Here is a 10,872-nt window from a genome sequence, read left to right as displayed (position 1 = left end):
GAGATGCTAACAAAAAAAAATAATAAAAAAAAATCAGTATTTCTGCCACTCACGGAGGACTTTTTTTCTTCATTAATGCAAGTATCTTGAAGGCACAAGAGAGCTTTAACATCCTTTTCCTCTGGTTCAGACTTCTGATCTTATATCCTTTTACCATTTCATCCAACTATTTCTCCACTTACAGCATTTACAAATCATTTTTTTGGTCTTTCCATTCTACCTCTCACCAACTCAAATCTATCCAGGTATGATTCTTTTAAAGATATACAGAACTTCTACAATACATGAGATGCCTCTATTTATACGTGATTTACAAAATGTATAGCTCATGTTTTTATACTTGACTATAAAACTAGGTAATAGGAGATTAAATCAAGCAGGAAGCAGGGATATACTTCTTTAGTTCAGTAGTATTCATGCCAATGAAAAGACAAAATCTCTCTTACTCTAAATGTTTACGTTTCAAAAGTTAAACATGTCTATAATATAACTGTTCATAATTTTATTATTTACTCATGAAAAATAAAATCATACACAATATATTGTGCTTGTTTTGTAAAATGCTATTTTTTCATTATTAAAAAAAAAAAAAAGAAAAAGAGAGATAACAAAGACTGACAAGTTTAGACTGAAGTGGTTACTGAAGAATTTCTTCCTGTAAAATTTCCTATTTTTATTTATTTTTCAATTAAAAAGTTATAGGGGAAAATTATGGTCTAGTAAATTAATATCTGACAATATATTTATCAAAAATGAATAAGGGCCTAATAGGGTTTATCTTGGGGCTTCTGAGAGAGATGCAAAGTAGCTAGACCCTCAGTCCTCACCATCTAGAGCTTCCTGCCCAGCCAATAGGTAAGGTAAGGAAATGCATCATTTGTTTCACAGAATTTCTGGAATTGCAAATTATCATATATGCTGACATAAATGTCTGGATACCTGCAGTGGACAATGCACTCCATCAACCACTGCAATGAACCCAGTTCTGCTGAAGGAAATGTTGCAACACTGATGCATGCTGACAAAGGATGTGGGAACACAAAATCTGTGCACCCCTATTAACAGCAGCACTGTTGATGTGCCCAAAACAAACATAAGTGGCTCATGTTTCCATCATAAGAATACCTCATATTCCTCCCCTGAAAGGATGCCTGCTTTATTAACTGCCTGGTAAAAAAAAAAAAAAAAAAAAAAAAAAAAAGGTTTCTCCTGATAACCAGTATCTTAGCCTTAACCAGAACTACAAAATGACATCTTCTTCAATTTTAAGAGCTTACAAAAGAGAAATTTCATCTAAAACTTGACATGCTCCCTGACAAATAAATAGCAAAACATCAGAAAACCTGTTTAACTTCTGTTCAAAACCTGCAGCCCAGTTTGGGTTAGCTTAATGTACTGATGAGTTATGAATGTTAGTTGTATTCCTAACAGAGAAAATTGTGTTGTAGAGATGCTGCAGTGGCGAGATTCTGGAATTTAATCCATTTCCTTTTTCTTTTCTTTAATAATATTATTTATTTTAACAGCGTCAGGCATGAGTAAGATTCCATCTTGTTTGACCATTCACCACAACACTCAAGAAAAAAAAAATAAATACACAGTTACTGAGGGTAAGGTATGTAAGATTTGTCACATTAGGTCAGAGTAATCCTGTCTCTGCCAATGGCCAATAGTAGATCCTTGAGGAAGGAATATGATGCCAGAACAGCTCCAGAGACATCTTTTTCTCGTACAGTTAAGCAGACTCTGAATAATAATAATAATAACAATAATAGTAATAGTAATAATAATAATGGATAAGCCTCTACAAAACTGTATATACTACTACATACTGAGAGAATTAAGTTGTATAGTTGTATATGTCTATATACATAGTGTCATGCATGATTGGCTAGAAGGGTCTTCCAGTCAATTTATTCCAGCCTCGCACTTTGAACAACAGCTGACTTACAGGACAGTAAATCCAACAAAACATATCTGACCTTCTGTACCCCAGAACAAAGCTTTCAAGCCAACGTCTTTGAATATGGTATCAGAGAATAACACCTAGTCAAGTCATTCACTTTTACTTAAACACAGCTCAGATTTGCAGCCTTGCCCAGAATGATTTTATTGATCTCAGCAAGACTGAACAACACCCCACCACTCCACCCCTCCCAACTAAACTTAGTTGGGATGACATAAAACATACATACTAGCAACAGAAACAAAAACCACATAGGATCAGGCTGCTCACTGTGCTGTGGAAGATTTAAACACAGAGGAATCTGAGGGCCTCTGGGGGAGTTAACACTGTGAGGATGATAGTCACTCTTAAACCCGAGTGTTACTAATACTCAACCCTGTAAACTATTTGGCCAAAATAGAACAGGCAATCCCTTCATTTCTGTAGAACAATCCACACTATATTGAGCTTGGATTGAGGAGCCTGGAGCCTGCCAAAACTTTGACTTTATCAAATGTTCTTTAGTAGCCCAGCCAAAATCAACTTACTTTAACTAGTTGAAGAGCTTTCTGTTCTTTTCTGCTTGGGGTTCATATAGCACACTCATCACTTGGGCCTCTGCATGTTTCCAGTAGGTCTATTGCATGTCTGTTCTCATATCCTCTTTCAATGTGTCATTTGGGATAGCAGGTACACTGCTTGCACTGTTGTACGTGTTTGCATGCATATAGCTTTCACCTACACATACGCTTGTGGCTATCTATTTGCATGAGACAAAGAAATTTCAAAGAAATACAGTTTCCTTTTTAAACAGCACTGTCGTTTGCAATTGTCCTAATAAGGCCATTTCTTAGCATGAGTGCAAGCCCTGAAGAGGTGCTGTGTTCTTTTCAGCAAGTGCTGTGGTGTGAAGATCCACTTTGCAGCAGGAATGAGGGACACTTGTAACCTTGGAAAGCATTGGAAAAGCTGATTGGCACCCCACGGGACATTGTTCTCCAGACAAACAAAGAGGGAACCTTTCTAAACTGAAGAATTGATGGATTCTTCTATAAAAGAGCAGAGTACAAGTGCTCCTAGTAAGAAATGCAGGTCTTTCTCAAATGGTTTAGAAGGATGGCAAGAAGGAGCTAATCTCCTGGAAAGAACCATCTGAAAATGCAAACAGAACAACAAGTGAATGTGACAGGCAGCCCATAAGCTTTCCTTATCCTGCTGCCTTCTGTTCTGAAGTGTTTGATGGCTTGTCTCAGCAGATGAGACAAGAAACAGTATCATGGAGGAGGAGAGAGGGGAAGCAGCCTGCCTCTGCTTGTGGCAGCCCTTGTAGCTGAAAAAGCAAGGCAGTGGCTGTATTGGGGAGGAGGAGGCAGATGCTGCTAAGGATGACGGGGCTACATCCAACGTAAAACATCACTCAGTGTGAGAAAGAGTAGATGCATCAGCCCTCAAGGTTTGAGTCAAACCCCATTGAGGTTGATGGAAAGCTTTCCATTCATGTGAGTGGAATAAATGAATGATTCATGACATACATTGTTTAGGTGATAGTGAGTGAGCAGTTCCCTAAGACAGGAATGAATTAGAAAGGTGAAGGCTCATAATGTATATGAAGTCTTTTTTAGATACAGTTCACACAACAGGAAGCCTTTGATCTTCAAGATAAATATTACCCTGCCTTCAGCAATGTTGAGTACATGCACAATCCAGCAGATATGTACCCTGCAAACTCTAGTCTCTGTTATTATGTTGGTTTCACTTGAGCAACAAAATGAGACCAACAAAATAACAGGGCTGAAAAATGCTGGGTGGAAGGAGGACAGAAGCACAGGTCAGGACACTATTTCATTTATGAAACATGGTTCCCCTGGCTTCTGGAATAATCAGATTGGCCTAGGATTCATTTTTCCATTTTTTCCCCATCTATATTGGGCAATTCAACACCCAGAAAGCATCCTGTAACCAATCCAACAAACAGCTAAAAGACATACTTGAAGGTAGTTGCACGTGTGGGATTCATCAGGACCTCTTGTATGTCAGATGTAGTAACAAATACTGATTCTTTGCAGACCTGAGCAGAAAACAATGCAACTGTTTTCAGTTGCAGAGCAAGGATGGTTTGTGCCTCTCATTGCTACATGTAGTAAAAGTAAACTGCTTACAGCTGTCAGGTAGCATAATTAGTGGTTATTCCTTTCCTTCTTCATTCATTTACACAGCCAAGTCCACCTATGCCTTAAATTGGGTACAGACACCATTTTCCTGCTAACTGCCTGTTTCCTCAGGCAACACTGGCATTGAAAGGTTCGGTTTAGCTTTTGTGTTGCTGCACCCTTATTACAAGTCTACTTAACTGTGGTCACTCAAACTTTGATTTGTTCACCTTCCTCTTTTACTCCTCTCAATATTTTGAATATACTGGTAAGCAACCTAGTTTTGAAAACACTTGAGAAATGTTAGCTCAGTAAGTATTAGTCTTCAGTATCTGCTATGCCTACACACATTTTAAAGATGCTCACTTCAATTTTATACTGCAGTTGTTTACATATTTGCAATACAAATACTTCTATCAAATTTACCATGATAAATGAAATACAAATTTCACTTGAATTATTCTGTAAAGCTTAATTACTGTGCTTATAGTTTTCCCAAATTCATACACTAGCGGATGAATATTTGATAAACTCAAATGTTAATAACTTTTAAAATATTGTGTTAAAAGTGGTATGAAAATATCCAATCCGTATTTTACAGTCTTCAAATCATTTCTGTATCCACTGAATTTCTATTTAAAATAAAGATACTTCAGTGCAAGAGTTCTTCTAATCAAACCTTTGTTGGAGGAAGGCATTAATAAAAAATAAATTATTATTATTATTTTTAAAATTACATCACCTGGAATTATTTTATCAGCTACTGCTAGATACATGCATAAATGCATACAATAATTAGTTGGGTGACTGTTGAGTTAACAGTTTCTGTTGGAAAACAAAGTTTAACCAAAATACCATAATATGATTTTGGTTATTTTTGATCAGAAAATGAATCATTGAAATTAAATGTGTTGAAATATTCAGAAGAATTTTTGACTGCCTGTTCTGAATGAAACAAAAACCAGTTTCAAAATATTCAAACTCTTATGAAGTCAAAAATGTGTTTCCCAGCCAACTTCATTTTACATTTATTAAACACACCCATTTATGAAAGGAAACCTAAAATGAGAAGTGCCCAAGTTCACTGGTGGCCTTCCATGGTGTGCTTTTTAAGCCTTTAGAATAGGCTTAATTGGGTTTCATTGCATGGCTGAAGTGACCCAATATACTTATTGTTCTCAGGAAGATCAATTGAAAGACATTGCGTCTTGTTCTTTCTGAGGAAAGGAGAAAATAGAGAATGATTTATGTTCCCAAGACCACAAAGAAGAGAATCATTCTGCCAGTAGTAGGGAATAGGACTAATTGGACTTCTACTCTCACCTGCAAGAGTACTTCTTAATATGCCAAACAAAGTAATCAACAGTATTCAAGTTTAAGCTTTTTCTACCTTTCATATATACTTTTTAGATAGGAAAAGGTTAGACTGACCTCTAGACATACCGTTCCTCACCTTTACAGCATTTGGTTTCAACCCTTTGTTCCAGGTCATTTATTTAGTTTTCAAGGCCTTTCCCACCCCTGATCTCAACTTTGAATACCCACTGGAGAAAAATGAGCTGCCAAAGAAGGTTGGTAATGCAGGATGAAAGAGGTGGTTGGAAGTAGGGATATATTCCTTTCTTGAATTCAGAGGAGAGTAAGTAGGTCCCTAATAGGTTATGGGCTAGTCAGACCTGTATAAAACAGATCCTTACAAAGGACAAGTGAAGGGTCTTGAAGTGATTTGTGTAGTCCCCAAAGGCTGGATGCAAATGAGAGGGGAAAGACATAAGTGGCAAGCTTGAGCCTGATGGCAGTCAGTGGTGGATTTTACGGGCCTTGGTTATGAAGCATATACCCTAACAATAGCATAGCTTTGCATTACTTCATAGACATAAGCCTGAAATTATGAGGAAAATAGCCTGGATTGTGATCCTTATGTGGTGACTTTATTATTATTATTTTTTTTTTTTTTTCTCCAATGAAGTATCAAGTTTTAAGGCTATAAGAGTTACTGCATGTACTACCTGAGACCATTTGAGCAGTGGTTTTCTTTTGTAATTATGAATTTTACATAGCAAGAGGAAGAATAACTGTTATGCAATAGAACTTGTATGTCTACTGCAGCCTTCTTGTTATAACACATGACTACAATGCAAAAAAATCTCCATTATGCTTACTCATGTTATGCTGGCTGGGACTCCAAGAAAACAAAGAAAGAAAAGGAAGGAAGGAAGGAAGGAGGGAAGGAAGGAAGGAAAGAAGGAAGGAAGGAAGGAAGGAAGGAAGGAAGGAAGGAAGGAAGGAAGGAGAATATGGTGTGAGGCTAATTAATACTGAGAATTACACCAAGCCAATAAAAAAGAGTATCCACCTACCCTGTCATGTGTACTTGCATTTAGGTGTTTTCAGAGGACACATTGGTCTGTATTACAGCAAATCCATTAGTATTTTGGCATTTTCTTCATATAATCTAATAACTTGATGTGGAAAATAGCTAAAAACAAAAATAGTGAGAAGTAGAAAGCCATGAAATAAAGTGTTCAGAAGGAAGAATGGCATTTTTGCCTGTCTTTTTTAAAGAGGTAAGTTGATGAAATCAGTTTCTGGTGCTTAAACTATGAAAAGGATTGAAGACGAATGATGGAATTTATTGATTTAATTAGGAAACATTAGAGACACTGGAGTGTATTGGTGCTTTTGTATCTCAGGAGCAGGGACTGCTATATCCATCTATGTGAAAGCTAGCAAGGATGAAAAAGAATAGACCCATTCGACTACAGGCAGCATTCTGGCCTCAAGCTGTCCATTGCTTGGTTTGATCACATTTGAACAAGGTTAGATATCCATGGACAGAAGAACAGAGGAGGATTTTGAGCTTGGCAAAGACAGAAGCATCCTGGTGGTAGGATGTGTGTGGCTTGGCTAGAGAGTCTTGGCTGATTGGCAAAATATCTGGAATCAGATGGGTTCCAGGGCTGAAATGGCAGAAAGCCTTGAGTGAAATGAAAACGTATGGCATGCTTCATAATCTAGGAGTGGAATAAGACTCAAAAATATGTTCCAAGGTTTCTGCAATGGGGGCCGTGGGTCAGACAAGAAGATTGGACTACGGTCTTGTCTACACAGGAAATGGACTGGTTATGTTGAAATAATGATACTGCTATAGCTTGGCTGGTTAGTTTCCCAGTGTAAACAAGTCCTTAGTAAGGCAAAGAAATCATTATCAAACAGGAAGACACAAGTTTATCTGGTCTTATCAATCAGAATAGAGTATAGCTGACTTTGAGCTGGTTATTCCAAAGACGGCTTTCAGTCCTGCTTATTGGGGTAGACCAGGGAAAACAACATCTGACAGATGGACATGTTAGCTAGGAAACTGGAGCCCTTCTGGCCGGTGAACATTGAGGGAAGAGTTGCACATTTCACAGTAATGGCAGTGGCCATCTCCTACAACTCACACTTCCCCTGACTGCATTCTTAAAACCTCACATCCAAGGGACAAAGAACAAATGAAGAGTTTAACATAAGGGAAGAGGAGGATGTTTGAATAAACTTGTAGAATACTAAAGCATTGTGAATTGGCATTTGGTCAGAGCAATTATGTAATGTTTGATGGAAAAAAAAAAAAAAAAAAAAAAATTGATTTAAACCAGCCCTCTAATCTAGGAAGTGTAAGACCAAGTGTGAGAAAGACATTTAGACCTCCATGCCTCCTCACCAGAAAACCACACCTGAGTTGGTACACCAAAGGATTGTTGTTGTCATAAAATTACATGGCAGCTTGATTTTTACATTAAAGTTTCTGAAATCTGTGATTAGCTAGCTATGTAGGCAATTAATTATTCAGTACATTAATCTTAGGGACAATTAAGAAGGTAGGCAAGGTAGGCAAACCAATTAATTTATTGGAGTCCCTATGTTTTTTTTTTTTTTTTTGTTTGTTTGTTTGTTTTGTTTTTCTAGTACTCCATGGGTTCTTGCACTGGCAGTTCCCATCTGAAGCTTGGAAGTTGTCAAGAGGGAAAATAGATACCATCACAGCTCTAAACTTTCTCACCTGGAGGGCACAAGAAATGCTTTGAAATTAGGGAATAAAAACTTCAGAGTGTTTCTACTGAAATGATCAAAAGAGAAACAGTTCAAAATGTGGGGACAGCTGATGACTAAGTTAGAAGGTGAAGAATGACAATTTAAGAACATATTGAGATGAATGAGAAGGTTCAAACCTCTTGGAGCTATTGCTCTCAGGCTCTCTGCATCAGCTGGTGTTCGAGTTACATTTATCAGAATTTCCTTTGCAGCCACAAAAATTAGGAACAACTTATGCAACATGAAGACTTGGGCCTTGGAGCACAACTGGGCATCAGGGCTTCCACAGGCAACAGCATGTGCAGCACAGATAACAATCTGAGAACAGTACAGACAAGCAGCCACAATAATGATAAGCCAGTCTAAAGTCAGGCAGCAATTTTCAATGCAAATTTGACGGAACTGTATCTAACTGCAGCACAGCCTGGTTATGATCCCTATATGCATAATCCACCTACTTGTCTCTCTGAACAGCTACAGACTTGATGTTGCCCTCAACTTTTTGTATCCAACACATGAATTCTGACTGTTTTCCCTGAAGACATCAATTTTCTTGTGGCTTGATTTTATTTTTTATTGTTTATTTTGCACACCTTTGCCTTGATTACTTTTGCTACAGTCACTGTGCTGCTTTCCCTTGATACCCTCCATGTCCGCTTCTACTGGTCCCAAGTATTTCAGCTCGTCATTCCATCTACACCTCAGTGCTCTCCTAAATCTCCTTCACTGGTTGTTACTTACAATCATGTCAAATTAAAACTTCTATTTTCTTTTTAAGAAGCATCTATTTAACATCTTTGTCAGTGACATGGACAGTGGGATCGAGTGCACCCTCAGGTAGTTTACCAATGATACCAAGATCTTTGGTGTGGTGGACAAGTTGGAGAGAAGGGATGCCATCCAGAGGGACCTGGACAAACTTCACATAGGTAGGCCTATGTGAACCTCATGAAGTTCAACAAGGCCAATGGCAAGGGTCTGCATCTGGGCTGGGGGAATCCCAAGAAAAAATACTGTTGAGTTAGGCACTATACTCATTCATAACAACCTCTTGTATTTGCTCATTTAAAATCAGAGCATTCTTGCTTCATTGGTGGTATTTCTTTTGTTTTCTCTTCCAAGGCTTTCATTAAAGTACACTTTCCACAATAATTTTTCTCTCTTGTTACGTATTTTTGTGTGTGTGTTTGTATGTGAAGATTTCAAGATCCACAGCAAAAATCATGCTAACATAATATAACTAACATATTTGTTACATCTGCTCAATCATATCACTTCTCAATACATTCCATGTCAAGTTTTGATGCTCGGCATGTTTTACTATTAAAATAGTAAGTACCAGCTTGATTGCAGTAATATCTTTTGTAAGACTATACAGGAAAGAGTACCACCCACTTGCAGTTGTCAGATTTTCAGATAAATTAGTTCATTACTGAGGAAATGATGGCTTTTTTTTTTTTCTTTTTTTTCTGCCATCTTCTTTTGAAATTAATTCAAATATTAATATATTGATTGGACAGGTGACATTTACATAGAGACTGATATGTATAAATAATTGTTACCTTTCTGAAGATAGAATAGGTTGCCGAAATGTTTTTGTAATTATAGGTGTTTTTTTTTTTTTTTTTTTTTCAAGTGTACTGGTACTATTTATGGACTTCCTTTTGTGTTCTTTTTTTCTTTTTCTTTTTCTTTTCCTTTTCCTTTTTTTTTTAATTAAAAAAAAAAAAAGTGTGTGTGTGTGTCCTACATTATCCCTATTTACAGGATCCACCCAGTCACCTTCAAGACTGGGTTTCCATAAAGAAGTTTGAAAATTCTGATACTGAAATGGTGCTGCCAAAAAGGAAGAAAACATACACAGCCATTTCCACACATTAATGTAGAAACTTTAATATTGGAAGATTCAAGACAAATTTAAACTGCCATAGGTTATGAAATATTTTGAAGTCTACACTATAGCACGTCTTTCTACATATGCAGTTAACTTTCATAATGACTGCCCACCTCTGACCAGATCAGTATTTAATATAGTGAGTGGCATCCCTGCCCATGGCTGAATTGGATGATCTTTAAAGTCCCTTCCAACCCAAACCATTCTATGATTCTATGATTAGCGTGCAACATTGAAAATACTAAATCATATTACAAATGGTGTCTCTTCAATTCTAGAGAACACAACAGATAGCTGTAAAGAAGAAAACTGGAAACAATTTCTACTTTATAAATGAAGAATACTAGTACAGATGCAATATCACTGGAAAACAACTGCTCCTTTGAAATACAGCATATTGAAATAAATGAATGCAGAGAGAAAAACAGCAAAAGGCTATACTTTTAAATGTAGGAAGTCAAGATGGGCATTAGGAAACTGGGTAACTCTAGGAAGATCAAAGGAATGGAACACAAGAAATATGAATTTAAAGAGCAGAATATCACCCTATGAGACATCATAGTATCAGAAGTACCATAGCGAAAGCATCAATGGAGAAGAATGTCTGATTTCAAGAAATGGCACCTACAAAGTATTTAAAATAAGTGGTAAAAATTATTAGCCCAATTAGATGTAAGAATGAGCCAGGCAGAAGGTTTGAATTAGCAGTATATCCACTGGATTCAATGAAGCCAGCCAAATTACATCAGTTGAGGATTTGGCTGATCATGTAGAGATGTGGGAAAAAAAAAAAAAAAAAAAAAAAAAAA

This window comes from Oxyura jamaicensis, chromosome Z, assembly GCF_011077185.1.
Source record: "Oxyura jamaicensis isolate SHBP4307 breed ruddy duck chromosome Z, BPBGC_Ojam_1.0, whole genome shotgun sequence".
Taxonomy (NCBI): domain Eukaryota; kingdom Metazoa; phylum Chordata; class Aves; order Anseriformes; family Anatidae; genus Oxyura; species Oxyura jamaicensis.
This window is presented reverse-complemented; position numbering follows the sequence as displayed.